Raw genomic sequence first — 15,220 nt, 5'->3', positions numbered from 1 at the left:
CTGTATGATTCTGTGTGATTTTAATCTTTCAAATTTATGGATATCTGTTTTATTGCCTGTCTGTGGGCTTTCTTGGTGAATACACTATGTGCTGCTAGAAAAAATATTCTGTACTTCTAGGACATATTGTCCTGAAGTATTAGTTTGGGCAAGGTGGTTAGTCATTTTGTTTAGATCATTTCTGTCTTAATGATCATTTTTCTTTCAACTACTGAGAATACGGTGCTAAAACTCCCACCACAATTGTAAAGTGAACCAAATTAAATTCTTTTAATTGTGTACTTTTTAAAAAATGTGTTTTGAAGTTATTTTTTAAGACACATACACTTTATGGTTTTATGTTTTGATGAAAAATCTCTTTTTATCATTACAAACTGTTCCTTAATTGATATCACAATATACTTGGTCTTGGATCTATTTTATCTAATATTAATGTAGGCAACACTTACACAGAAAAGCCTTATTATCCTGCTTGAATGCTGTACACTTCCATCAATTTTCTCTTAACTTCCGTGTGCATTTATATTTAAAGTCAATTTATTTAGAAACCATATTGATTGGTCTTTATGTGTATATATATATATACACATATATATATACTTATACATATATATACATACATATATATACATACATATATATACATACATATACACGTGTATATGTATGTATATATATACATATACATGTATATGTATATATATATATATATATGTAAAATTCATTCTGTCAGGCTCTGCCTTCTAGTTGTGTTTCCATTAACACTGAATGTGATTATCAATAAAGTTGGATTTTATTCTGCCATTTAATTATTGGTTTCATTTGTGTCTCTTTTTATTTCAACTATTTACTTTATTATTAATAAAATAAATTGTTTATGATTATTTCTTACTAACTTATTTCGTTTCTTTTAACTCCCTTCTCTAAATTCCTGAGTTGAATAATCAAGATCATTTGTTTTCAATTTTTAATTATTCTTGATAGATACTTAACTTAGGATTTAAATAATGGAGTATCCTTGAAGATATTTGCTATCTTGGTAATTACATTTGGAATTGCAGTATATCTAGGCCCTTTATAGCACTCAATTGTATCTAGTATAAGATCTCACGATGAATTTAAAGGACTTTGTCAGAATTATACACAAAACCAATGAGTTTGGAATAATAAGATGACAAATTCAGTATATTATCCTCTGGGCATGAAGAGAAGCAGCAATAATTAATTGTAGGCACAATATTTTAAGCATCACTTTTTATGCTATTTTACAGAATATGTCCATTAAAGCCACTGGTTTGCCCTACTTACTAATTGTCTGCCCTCCATGATTTATTTTTTTCCTCTCTCCTTTTTTTTCTCCTTCTCAGCTCTTACATCATTTAAATACTCAGTGATTAGTGCCATCATCAACTCTTTTTCTTCCAACATGTTGATTTAATTTAGCATGTGCAGTTCACAGCTGCATGGTTATTGATAAAATTTTGAAAAACAAGGACAGGTTTATTTTAGTACTATACAACTGATTGACACTTTACCGTTTTATGTGTTTCCATTGCAAATAAACTGCCAACAATCTTATTTTTCAGTTGCATTCATATTTCTTCTGCCCACAGCGTGTTTAACATCCTAAAACTCACCTAAGCAGTATCTTCCCCTAAAAGTTTTACTTCTGAAGTTAAAAAATAGCATAGAAAACTCTGCTGGATTATGCACATTATTTAGTGACAACTTATTTTTATCAGATACATGACAGAATAATCTGTTCCCTTTTTACGTGTTATTTGCTTGTATATTAATATTCTATCAATACCTTCCCAATTCATGAGTTCTAAAAATTACATAGATATGATTTCATCACTGAGTAATTTCAAGAAGTAAACAAGGCAAGGTGATATTTATGCTTTATGACTGTATAAAAAACAATGGCTAGCTTCCTAGAATAAGGTTGGTGAATGAAAATAAAGACTAATTATTCTGATTTCTTGACATCAGAAAGTGCATCATTATTAAAATAAAATGGTTATTCTGCATTGACTTCTTTTCAAAATACATTTTGTGATATTTAAAGCTTGGAGACAGTTATAGAACGAATTAGAGAAAAAGATCAAGTAAATTGGGAATTCAGAATTTCTCAGCTTTCACTCACATCCACATTTAAATCTCTCTGAATGTTTTTCTTTTACTTCAACAAATGAGAAAGTGTGTCAACCAAGTAATTCATGCATAACATTTTCTGTTGCCTTCACTTATTAATAGAAAACTGCATTTAGATATCACTTAAGTTTTGCTGTGACCAATAATAGAAAATCAATGCAAAAGCATACATAAAATAGAAGAACACCAAAATCAAGATCTTATGTAGATTTCTAAAGTGCATTTATTCTGGGGCGCCTGGGTGGCTCAGTTGGCTGAGCTTCCGACTCTTGGTTTCCGCTAAGGTCATGATCTCACTGTTGGTGACATTGAATGGGGCAACAGATCAGCACAGAGCCTGCTTGGGATTCTTTCTCCTTCTCTCTCTGCCTCTCCCCCACTCACTTGCATGTATGCGCACACACTGTCTCTCTGTTTCTCTCTCTCTGTCTCTCTCTCTCTGTCTCTCTCTCTTGTTCTCTCAAAGTAATAAATAAACTTTAAAAATAAAGTATATTTATTTTGCATTTTCTTAAGGTTATTAACACCAATTAAGGAAAAACTATAGATAAAAATAGAAAGATCACAAAGCAAAAAAGAAATAACGGAAACCAGCACTACATTTTCTATATTCTGAGCATATTATCTAAATAATAATAATAAATATTAATTTAATCTTTACCTATTCCTCACAAAAACCAATGCATAGGTACATGCCTATTTCACAAATGATGATAAAATTAATTTCATAGAGGTTAAGTGTTGTTCAAGTCGCATTATTGAAGGTGATAGAATCAGGATTCAAAACAAGTCTTTCTGTCTCCAGTCCATGATGTTTCCACTGTACAGTAAGGGAAAGGGAAGAAGAGGTATTAGATGGAAAGAAAGACAGATAAAGGGTAAAAGTAAAGCATAAACTGCAGTGCCAGCCAATTTTACGTACAATAATTCATTATTTTCAATTTGGTTTTGTGTTGGCACTTCCATTGATTTTCAACAAATTCAAAAACTGAAATTCAAGAATTAATAGTTGCATCCTGGGTCCAACCGTTGGGACAGGGTGGAGCCAAGGTTCAAAAGCAGATATTTCTGCTCCTGTATCTTGACGTCTTTTTTTCCCCTAAATTCAAGACTCACATACCAATTAAAACTCTATAATGCCTCATGTGGTTCAACATAAATATGTCTTAAACCATCTCCACATCTGAAAACTCTCACCGTCCTCACTGTGTTTTCCCTAGTTTGGCGAATCATATCATTATTTACCCGGTGACACAAAATGTGAGCTGCACATGAATTTCATGCCTATAAGTTATATATATTTTTTTTATTTGAGTATAGTTGACACACAAGGTTACATTAGTTTCAGGTGTGCAACTTAGTGATGCAACAAGTTTATAAATTATGCTCACCACAAAAGTACCCTATCTTCATAATGTCACACCGAGAAGATAATATAAAATGTGAATCCAAGCCCCTCTTGAATCCTATAAAATATGTCTTACCTTTCTACAAACAGAGAAAAAAATATTAAGGTGCATAATCACTCTACACGAAAGTAATAACACTAATAATATGCTAACACTTATAAATTGTTTGTTGTGTGCCAGATACTGTACTTTAAGAGTTTTATTTCAATAATTTTCATATTACAGGAAAACCTTGGTTTGCAAGCATAATTTGTCCTGGAAACATGCTTCTAATCCAAAGCACTTGTATATCAAAGCAAATTTCCCCATAAGAAGTAATGGAAATGCAGATGATTCCTTTCACAACCCAAAAATATTCTTATAAAAATGATTTCAACGCTGTAATATAATACAAAATAATAAAGGAAATACAAAATATAAAGAAAAGTAAGCAAATTAACCTGCACTTACCTTGGAAAACCTTCATGGCTGGTGTGATGGAGACAAGAGTGAGGAAGATTATTGTGTAGAATGACTTTCACTATCAGTAACAGAATCACTGCTATCTATTGGCTCAATGGAATCTTTTTCCTTTTGTGCAACTTTAACAAGGAACCTATCCAATGACACCTGCTTTTGCCTCTTTTGGAGGATTTTATGTATCTGTGACATTGCATTGACAATAACCCACAATCCCACAGTGAGAGAAGAACTAACTGTGATCACGTGACATTCAATGTCACATACTACTTGTATTGCAAGACATCGCTCATTTATCAAGTAAAAAGCTGTTAAAAATGTTTGCTCATCTTGCGGAACACTCACAGAACAAGTTACTCACAATCCAAAGTTCTACTGTATTACTATTTTGCAGATAAGGAAACTGAGATAAGATTGAGTTTAAGTAGTTTGCTCAAAGACAAACTTCCTAGGAGGTGAGTGGTCAAGATCAAAATCCAGGCCATTAGCCTCAAAAGCCTATGGTTTAGCCTCTATGCCATACTGATTTAGTGATTTGAAACAGGTTAGGTCGACAAAATGGCCCGTTCTATTTCCAGGAGTATAAGAATGTGGAGTCTATTTCTTTTGAACTTAATATACTGAGTAGAGGACCAGGGAAAAAGTCAATATAACTACAGAGTAAGCACTTGTGTGGCTTTAGGGAAGCTGCTAAATATTTCCTAGTTAGCAGTGTCATCATATGTAATATGAGAGATTTGGTCTGATAACCTTTATGGTACCTCTGTGTACGAAAATTCTGTATTGAATAAATATATTAAGTCTATTATTTTCTTAAATCAGTCAATACAGGCATACATCAGAGATATTATGAGTTCCTTGCCTGCCAGACCACCACCATAAAGCAAAATCACAATAAGCACCCCAAACGAATGCTTTGGTTTCCTAGGGCATGTAAAACCTCTGATTATACTATTAGGCGTGCAATAGCATTAAGTCCAAAAAAACAATGTAAATGCCTTAGTTAAAAAATACTTTATTGTTAAAAAGTGCCAACCGTCATCTGAGCTCAGCGAGTTGTAACTTTCGCTGGTGGAGGGGCTTGGCTCCATGGTGATGGCTGCCAACTGATCATGGCAGTGCTTGCTGAAGGATGAGAGACTCATTTTCTTAAAATGAGACAACAATGAAGTTTGCTGCATCGATTGACTCTTTTCTCATGAGTGATTTCTCTACAGCGTGAGATGCTATTTGATGGCATTTTACGCACAGTAGAACCTCTTTCAAAATTGGAGTCAATCCTCTTGAAACCTGCCACGGCTTTATCAACTAAGTTTGTGTGATAGTCTAAAGCCTTTGTTGTTGTTTCAACAATCATCACAGCGTCCTCACCAGGAGTGGATTCCATCTCAAGAAACCACTTTCGTTCCTCGTCCATAAGAAGCAGCTCCTCATCCGTTCACGTTCTATTATGAGATCGCAGCAAAGCCATCCACCTTCACACACCACTTCTAGCTTTAATTCTCTTGCTGTTTCCACCACATCTGCAGTGACTGCCTCCACTGAAGTCTGGAAGCCCTCAAAGTCATCCACAAGGGTGGGAATCGACTTTTGCCAAATTCCTGTGACTTCTTCCCATGAATCATCATTGTCCTTAATGGCATCTGGGATGGTGACTCCTCTCCAGAAGGTTTCCAATTTACTTTGCTTTGATCCATCAGAGGAATCACTCTCTCTGACACCTATAGCTTTACAAAATCTATTTCTTAAACAATAAGATTTGAAAGTCAAAATTATTCCTTGACCTACGGGTTGCAGAATGGATATTGTGCTAACAGGCATGAAAATAACATTAATCTCATTTTACATCAATGAGTGCTTGGACTAGGTGTGTTCTCAATGCACAGTGAAAAAGAATCTTTTTTTCTGAGCAGAAGGTCTCTTCAATGGGCTTAAAATATTCAGTAAACCATGTTGTAAACAGATGTGCTGCCATCCAGGCTTTGTTGTTTCATTTATAGAGCACAGGCAGAATAGATTGAGCATAGTTTTTAAGAGTCTTGGGATTTTCTGAATGGTCAATGAACATTGGCTTCAACTTAAAGTCACCAGCTGCATTCGCCCCTAACAAAACAGTCAGCCCATCCTTTGAAGTTTGAAGCCAGTCATTGACTTAGCTTATGCTGTGAAAGCCCTAGATGATATCTTCTTCCAGTAGAAGGCTGTTTCATCTGCACTGAAACATAGACACCTTCACTAATTGCCTCAGTGAGATCTCCTGGGTAATTTACTACAGCTTGCACATCAGCACTTGCTGCTTTACCTTGTACTTGTACGTTGTGGAGATGGCCTCTTTCCTTAAGCCTCATGAGCCAACCTCTGCCAGCTTCAAACTTTTCTTCTGAAGCTTCCTCATCTCTCTCAGCCTTCACAGAAATAAAGACGGTTAGAATCTTGCCCTGGATTAGGCTTCGGCTTAAGGGAATGTTATGACTGGTTTGATCTTCTGTCCAGACCACTCAAACTTTCTCCATATCAGTAATAAGTGTTTTTCACTTTTTTCATCATTCATGTGTTCACTGGAGTAGCACTTTTAATTTCCTCCAAGAGATTTTCCTTTGTGTTAACAAGCTTGGCCGTTTGGCACAAGAGGCCTAGCTTTGGGCCTCAGTTCTCAACATGCCTTCCTCACTAAGCTTCATCATTTCCAGTTTTTGATTTATAGTGAGGGATGTGTGACTCTTCTCTTCACTTGATACTTCGAGGCTGTTCTTAGGTGATAACCTTACTCTGGCCTATTTCCTTATTGTGTCTCAGGTTATAGGGAGGCCCAAGGAAAGAGAGACGAAGAAACAGCCGGTCAATGAAGCAGTCAGAACACACACATTTACCAATAAATTTGGCACAAGGCTCCTCTCTTAGTCCGTTCAGTGTGCCATAGCAATACCACAGACTGGGTAGGTAGCTTATAAACAGCAGAACTTTACTTCTCACAGTTCTGGAGGCTGGAAAGTCCAAGATCAGGGTGACAGCATGGTCTTACAAGAACAGCTTTGCCAGTTATTGTCTAGTCTGTATATTCTTTTTGGAAAAGATTGTTCTGCAAGATGGAAACAGTTGTTTAAGTGTGAAAGCACTCGATGGTCTCCTACCCACCGTTTCCTCCTTTCAGTGACAGCTGGCACTGAGACAAAGTCATAAAAAATATAAACATGTTTTTATACGAAGTCATGTACAAATTTTGGTCTAAATAATATGAGCCTTTAACAACAACACCTCTTCACCTGGTGTAACTTATTAATTGACCTCACAGACATCATCTCAGAGATAAGAAAGGTAGGTGCCATTTTCCCCAGTCTTTTTTACAAAAGGGAAACAAATATGTTGGAATACGACTACGTACTGGGCATAGTTGCTGTTGAAGAAATAACAAATCAAGTATCAGAGTAGTGACTAGTTTTTTTTGTTTGTTTGTTTTTAAATTTTTTTTTTTAACGTTTATTTATTTTTGAGACAGAGAGAGACAGAGCATGAACGGGGGAGGGTCACAGAGAGAAGGAGACACAGAATCTGAAACAGGCTCCAGGCTCTGAGCTGTCAGCACAGAGCCCCACGCGGGGCTCGAAACCACGGACCGTGAGATCATGACCTGAGCCGAAGTTGGACGCTTAACCGACTGAGCCACCCAGGCGCCCCAATAGTGACTAGTTTTGAGAGTGAAAGTGCTCAGTTCATGCTGTGCTATCAGTGTGGATAGGGAAGGATGCGGAGTCCACAGGGGAACACATCATTTCCGCATTGCTGATTGTGTTCCTGGGTGTGAGGGAGGTCACTCTTTGTTGAAATTAATGAGGTCACACCCTGAGCTTCCAGAACCTAGAGCACCATCGGTTTGATATCTGGGCAGAGGCTCAGGTAAACCTAACAACATGGGGAGAAGGAAAAATTTTGCTCCTGTCTGTACACATGAAAGGGTGCTCAAAACACTCAGGTTGCAAATGAGTGATCAAATCTGTGAACATTTATTTGGAGATAGAGGAGATTCATTCAAAGTTTCAAAACAAGGGTGCGTGGGTAGCTCAGTCAGATAAGCATCCAACTCTTGATTTTGGCTCAGTCATGATCCCAGGATCCTGGGATCAAGCCCTGTGTCGGCCTCTGTGCTGAGCACGGAGACTGTTTAAGATTCTCTCTCTCACTCTCTGCCCCTCTTCCCTGCTTGTGTGCACTCTCTAAGAAAAAAGAGTTCCAAAACAATATATTTTATATTAATATTTTTATGGATGTAACTATATATATATAAATATACATATATTACTAGTGGTAATAATTATGAACTATCATATCCATTTATTAATACTGTCTTACATGCTTACCTACATAAGTTATAAGATAGAAGAGCGGGTTAGCTTTATATATTTGTAAATTTCACTTATAGGTTTTAGAAAGATGCTTTATTGTTTTGTGATATTATTCCGGTCCACTCTGTTCCAAGATTGGTTTTGGGTTTTTCTCCCACTGTATTTGTTCATGACACGTTTGTATATTGCGTTTTTGAAACAGAAATTTGATGACATAATATCATACTTAATTGTTATGGCCATTTAGTTGATACACATTATCCTTCATATCATCTTTACCTGGGATTTAAATTTAACAGTTTCAAACTGAAAGTAAGAATCCAATAATTTTGTTTGTTTTTTTTTAATAAAGAGCATTCTGTACCCTATAGATTACATTTAAATGACACTTTCACAACTTCACCACCTGACAGTTTCCTACCTCAACACATTTTAAAAATAAAGTGATATCTTCTATAGTAAGCTTTATTTGGAATGTACAGATCCGCAGAATGTTTAAAGGATTTTCTTTTAGTTTTTTTTACCTTAATTTTAACTTCTACATGCATATATATTATGTCTCCTTATAATATGGAATTAGAATAATGTAATCATTCCCAGATATTTAATAGGTTCCATGTGTGAGATACTAAGTCATGTGATTTTCACATATTTAAGCAATAGAAAAAAAATAAAAAGAATTGAACAGTCTTTTAAATTCAGGATATTTATAGCACAAAGGCCTTGCTTGCCTTTTAGGATGATGATTTAGATATTTTTTCTTCTGAATACCTGTTACTAAAATATTTTACCAAATTTGTTCTGGTGAGAAAAATCAAGAAGGAATATGATTATTTTAAGGAATTCGGGAAGAAACAATTCCTATGCCATTTGGTTTAAACTAAGACCTTGAGTAACAATGAGCAATTTTGCACTAAAAAGCATCTAAAAGGCCAGTGAGAAGGTTTTCATCAATGTTCATACGTGCCAAATTGGAATTATGCTAGGGATATTTAAACTACTATTTCCTTTGATCTGCAAACGAGCCCTGAAAGGTAAATAGATTCGCCCATTTTACAGCATGAATCTGAGGCTTAGAGACACTGCACATCTTGTTTAAGGTCAAGTGGTTGTCCAAGTACAGCCGGAACTCCAGCCCAAGTTCTAACAAACTCAGAACATTTTCTACCATGTCATAACCACCTGCTCTTAGGAATTGCTAACATATCCCTGGGTATTAGGACTATTAAGTTAGAGTTGCTTAAAGTATTATACTTTCCAAAATTAAAGGAGAGGATAGAGCTTTCTTTTATTAGAGTATAAATGCAAATGCTTTTCCAAATCATATACCACCAACAGGAAGCCTACAGGAATTAATAATTGTGCCAGCTATCAATCTTTTCATGCATAAAATTTAAAATTTGTTACTCTGCCTACAGATGAAATGTCATTTTATAAAAAGCTAATTATATGCACCCACAAGTCTGCCTGTCAACACCAAGGAGCCAATGGCAATCTGCAAGACTTAAAGGTGAGTATAATATTAAAATCACTTGAACATAGACATAAAATTACATAGTTTATTCAAACCATGTTGAATATCAATAGAATTTAATTTTAGAATGAATCATAGGCTTTCGGAGTCACACAATGAAGGATAATTTGAATGACACTAGAGCTCATCCTGACTTACCTAACTGCAAGATCAAGGACTCTGAGGGCCAGAGAGAAAGTGAATTGCTCCTGCCTGGGTAGACGTGGGCTGACAGGCAGCCTTTTTTGGTGCTTTCATCTCAGGGATTAGCCAGTATTTACTTCACCTTTAATCCCCACTCGGTGCCTGAAGTTGTATAAGGATTATCCATTTATGTATTTAAATCGATTGTAAGCCATTCCAGGAAATAGCCAAGAGAGTTTACAAACACAATTTTAAAATATGGAATAAACTTAAAAGTAGGCGTAAAAGAAGAGATAAAGACAAGGATTGATTTACAAACAGATCCAGGAATGAGATAGCAAAACGCATGCAATGAAGACCTACACATGCTGTTTTAAATAGACTTCAAATTTGGCTGTGAACTTCGTGGTACAAATGCAAGAATTAAAAACTGATCTGGTAGGTAGTTTACCGTATCCCTGAGGTGCATGCTTACTCCTGATGACAGTGATGTACAGGAGCTGAATCACACCAGCCCAACCACGTCATGGGACTCTGTTACAAGCATCTTTTCCAAACTCTGAGGCCAGTGACGTCACACTGCTATCTTGAAATCAGCTACTGTGAAAGAATCGGCACATGCTACAAATGAGGGGTTCTTGTTCCCTAGAGAGAGAGGTGTCAAACATTCACCAGCACACCACTACTTAAAGGTCTTTTCAGGACACACATAGACACACACCTTATAGTGTCCTTTACGTTAGCGTAAGTCAAAGATACAATTCAGTAAAAAAAAAATCTCATGGGGCGCCAATGTGTTGTAGTCTGGATATTCTCATCATGGTTGTAAGAACTGAAGTAGAGATAGTAGATTCTGTGGAAAAAAAGTGATGAAACGCATATGCTTCTTTAAATGTTTTCCTCTAAGCTGAGGATCAGTCAATACTGGGCTGTAATCAGTTCACACAATACTCTATCTGTGTGTGTGTGTGTGTGTGTGTGTGTGTGTGTGTGAACTTGGATTGGATAACACATGGATTATGTATGGAAGGCGACTTTTATTTTTCTTCATTTTAATTTTTTTTAATATTTATTCATTTTTGAGAGAGAGACAGAGTGGGAGTGGGGGAGGGGCAGAGAAAGAGGGGGACATAGAATCCGAAGCAGGCGCCAGGCTCTGAGCTGTCAGCCCAGAGCCCCATGCGGGGCTCAAACTCATGAACCGTGAGATCATGACCTGAACCGAAGTTGGACGCTTAACGGACTGAGCCACCCAGGCACCCCTGGAATGCAACTTTTAAAGTATATGCCACCATGTTTTTCATCCCCAAAATAAATAATCCAATTAAAAAATGGGCAGAAGATATGAAGGCACATTTTTCCAAAGAAAACATCCAGATGGCCAACAAAAACATGAAAAGATGCTCATTGTCACTCATCATCAGGGAAATACAAATCAAAACTACAATGAGATATCACCTCACATCTGTCAGAATGACTAAAATCAACAACACAAGAAACAACAGGTTTTGGTGAGGATGTAGAGAGAGAGCAACCCTTAGGGGACCTGGGTGGCTCAGTGGGTTAAGTGTCAGACTTCAGCTTAGGTCATGATCTCATGGTTCGTGGGTTCGAGCCCCATGTCAGGCTCTGTGCTGACACCTCAGAACCTGGAGCCTGCTTTGGATTCTCTCTGTCTCTCTCTGCCCCTCCCCCACTTGCAATCTGTTTCTCTCAAAAATAAATAAACATTAAAAAAAAAAACAGCAACTTTTTTGCACTGTTGATGGGAATGAAAACTGGTACAGCTATGGAAAACAGGATGGAGTGTCCTCAAAAAGTTAAAAATAGAGCTTCCCTGTGACCCAGGAATTTCTCTACTAGGTAGTTATCCAAAGGATACAAAAATACAGATTTGAAGGGGTACATGCACCTTGATGTACATAGCAACATTATCTATACTAGCCAAATATGGAAAAAGTCCAAGTGTTCATCAACTAATGAATGTATAAGGAAGATGTGGTAATTTATATATATATACATACACACACATACATATATATATACATACATATATACATATGTGTGTGTGGTGGAATATTAATCAGCCAAAAAAAAGAATGAAATCTTGATATTTGCAACGTGAATGGAGCTAGAGAGTATTATGCTAAATAATAAGTCAGAGGAAGACAAACACCATGTGGTTTCACTCATATGTGGAATTTAAGAAACAAAACAAATGAACAAAGGGGAAAGAGAGAGAGAAGCAAACCAAGAAACAGACTCTTAACTAAAAAAAAAAAAAGAAAAAAAGTAAAAGCCACCATGTCTTTAACAGACACTCTCACAGAAGTGAAAAGACAATCCACAGAATGGAAAAAAATATTTCCAAATCATATATCTGATATGGAACTTGTACCTAGAACATGTAAGAAGACCTTATAACTCAATAATAAAAAAAGATCTAAAACCTAATTTAAAAATGGGTAGAATATGCAAATAGACATTTCTTTAAAGAAGAGATACAAATGGTCAATAAGCGTATAAAAAGATATTCAGCAATATTAATCATTAGAGAAATGTAATTCAGAACTATGAGATACCACCTCACGTATACTAAAATGGCTATAACAAAAAAGATAGTAACAAATGTTGTCAATGAAGTGGGGGAAGCCTCGTATGCTGCTGATGAGAATATAAAATGTTCCAATTCATTGGAAAACAGTCTGGAAATTTCCCGAAAGTTCAAATCTAGAGTTACCCTATGAGCCAACAATTTCACTTTTAGATATACACCCAATTGGAGTGGTAACACGTTAACACAAAAACTGGTACATGAATGTTCATAGCCTCATTATTTATTAAAGCCAAAAAGTGGAAACAACCAAAACGTCCATCAACTGAACAGGTGATGAAAATGTAGTATATCCATATAGTGGAATATTATTTATCAAGAAAAAGAAATGAAATACTGATACAGGCTATAACATAGATGAACTTTGAAACTATTGTGCTAAGTGACAGAAACCAGTGACAAAAGAAATCACATTGTATGATTCCATTTATATGAAAAGTCCAGAATTGGCAAATATAAGACAGGAAGTACATTAGTAATTGCCTATGGCTGGAAGCAAAGGTATAATGGAGGGTCAGTACTAATGGATATGAGGTTTTCTTAGGGATGATGAAAATATTTTAAAATTTGTTTTAATGATGGTAGCTTACCTTTATGAAGATATGATGCCTATGTATACTAAAAACTATTGATATTACCCTTTAAATGCATGAATCGTAAGGTACATGAATTGTTTCTCATTAAAACCATTATTTAAAAAAGAGTCAGTGCCATCAGTCTTCCAAGGAACTTACCGTCACTATTATAGTGATTCCACTCAATTCACATCATTATGTTCTCGAGTCAACCCTGTGTTTCCAGATAAGGTAGACATAATGACATAGAAAACACAACATCTGAGGTAGAGGAAATTTATTTTTTAACCTGGCTTTTCTGCTTAGTATTTGTATTGCCTTTATACTCATCTTTGTAAATTATTTCCCTCCCTTGGTCCACTCAAATGGAAAACAGGTCAATTAAACTACATGTTTTCTAAGATGGCTTCTAGAAGCGTGGAATACCATAAAGGATATGGTGGATGACCAGATTTAAACAGTGGATATTTTATAGCCTTCAATAGTAGATCTATATCAAAAGTGATATGAAACTGATATAGACTCCTCATTCAGATACGTAAGAGGCAACGCTATTTTCTTGTCCCTGAGCAAGTGATAAGGATATTTTTAAAGATAAAAGTTAACTTCTTTGTCCATTTATTTGTCCATTTATTTTTTTCCTATTTTTTTCCGTGTAGATCTCATCTCTGCCATTTGCTATTTGCATGACTACCTATTAAATGGGGATATAATTGTACTTGACGAATTATCATGGTGACTAGTTGAGATAGTCCCATTACCTGAGAAAGGGTAGATTTTCGAGAAATGTTTGTTTTTATTACAAAAGAAAAATCTTCAGTACTAGGCTGTCCAGTACAAAAAAATAATTCCATCCTACATAGGACACTTCGCACTCAGTTTCACTTACTGGGGACCAAGCTGACTTCTAGGTTTGTGATAAAATCTGAGCTAAACATTAACATCTGTAGGATTCCAAGGACCTAAGCCAAAACCTCTCTAACTGGCCTCTGATCCAGTCAACTATCCAGCCAGCATCTTGGCGTGCTTAAAGAATACTTACATGAGTTTACAGAGGTTGCTTGGGTATTTATATTTATTCTTTGGTTATTTAACAGTTCCATGCGAATCAAAGCTGTGCCATATTGTAAAAACTTTATATACTTCCTGACAACTTTTTCAATAATTAGTCATAAGTTCAGATATTTAACACTTACATCAATAACTGAGAAAATTTTAAATACATTTTGCAATCACATGGAATTGGAACTATTAAATAATAGTTCATTCATAAAAACATAAGTGTGAGTATATGTAAATACTTTGAGATCCCCATTTCAATTCAGTACTATTGTAGATCCACATAAATGGTGTGTTTATTAATCAATTTTATTGGACTTTCTGTATTTAACTGCTTAACTGTTTCTTTTCCTCAGCAACGTTCTTGAAAGTGAGATTTCATGTTTTAGTTTTTTTTCAAAATGTTGCATATGTTTAATTATTAAATATATTTATAGATAGCACGCATCTTCTGTGTACCACATAACTTGATGTCTATTTGACGCACAATAAATTAAAAGGTAAGCACGACTATCTCTTTGCGATGTCTACCCTATTTCTATAGATCAAAATTGTTGAGTGCTTAATTAATTTGTTAGAAAAAAAATCACTAAAAATCTACCAAAATTAAACTTAGTATAATTTATCAGTGACATAAAATGTTCAGGGATATTTTACATGTAAGAAAGAGTAACTTTATTTTTGAAAATAAAAAGAGGTTGGAACGTGATCCTCTTGAAACCTATTTGGTTTTTAAAGTAAAGAGCAATATCAATGGAGTTAGAAAACATGGGTCTTAGTGTTGATTTTTATCACTAAGTAGATGTGTATCATTGAACTGATAAGTGCCTCAGCTTTATTATGTGTAAATGAGAGAATTAGACAAATTCCAAATTTCATGCTGCCTGTAAAATTTTTATTATTTGATATAAACACTTTCTTAAAAAATACTCTTTTTCAGTTTCTTTTTAAAA

General features: G+C 35.3%; 1 pseudogene; it reads right to left on the bottom strand.

The window, feature by feature from the left end:
• Nucleotides 1-5,163: 5,163 nt before the first annotated feature.
• On the bottom strand, nucleotides 5,164-9,533 carry LOC109265814 (tigger transposable element-derived protein 1-like; annotated as a pseudogene).
• Nucleotides 9,534-15,220: the final 5,687 nt, after the last annotated feature.

The sequence above is a fragment of the Panthera pardus genome, unplaced genomic scaffold (genome assembly GCF_024362965.1).
Source record: "Panthera pardus isolate Hobbes unplaced genomic scaffold, ASM2436296v1 HiC_scaffold_1, whole genome shotgun sequence".
Taxonomy (NCBI): domain Eukaryota; kingdom Metazoa; phylum Chordata; class Mammalia; order Carnivora; family Felidae; genus Panthera; species Panthera pardus.
Note: the sequence above shows the minus strand (reverse complement) of the source record. Positions and strands in the feature narration are given on the sequence as shown.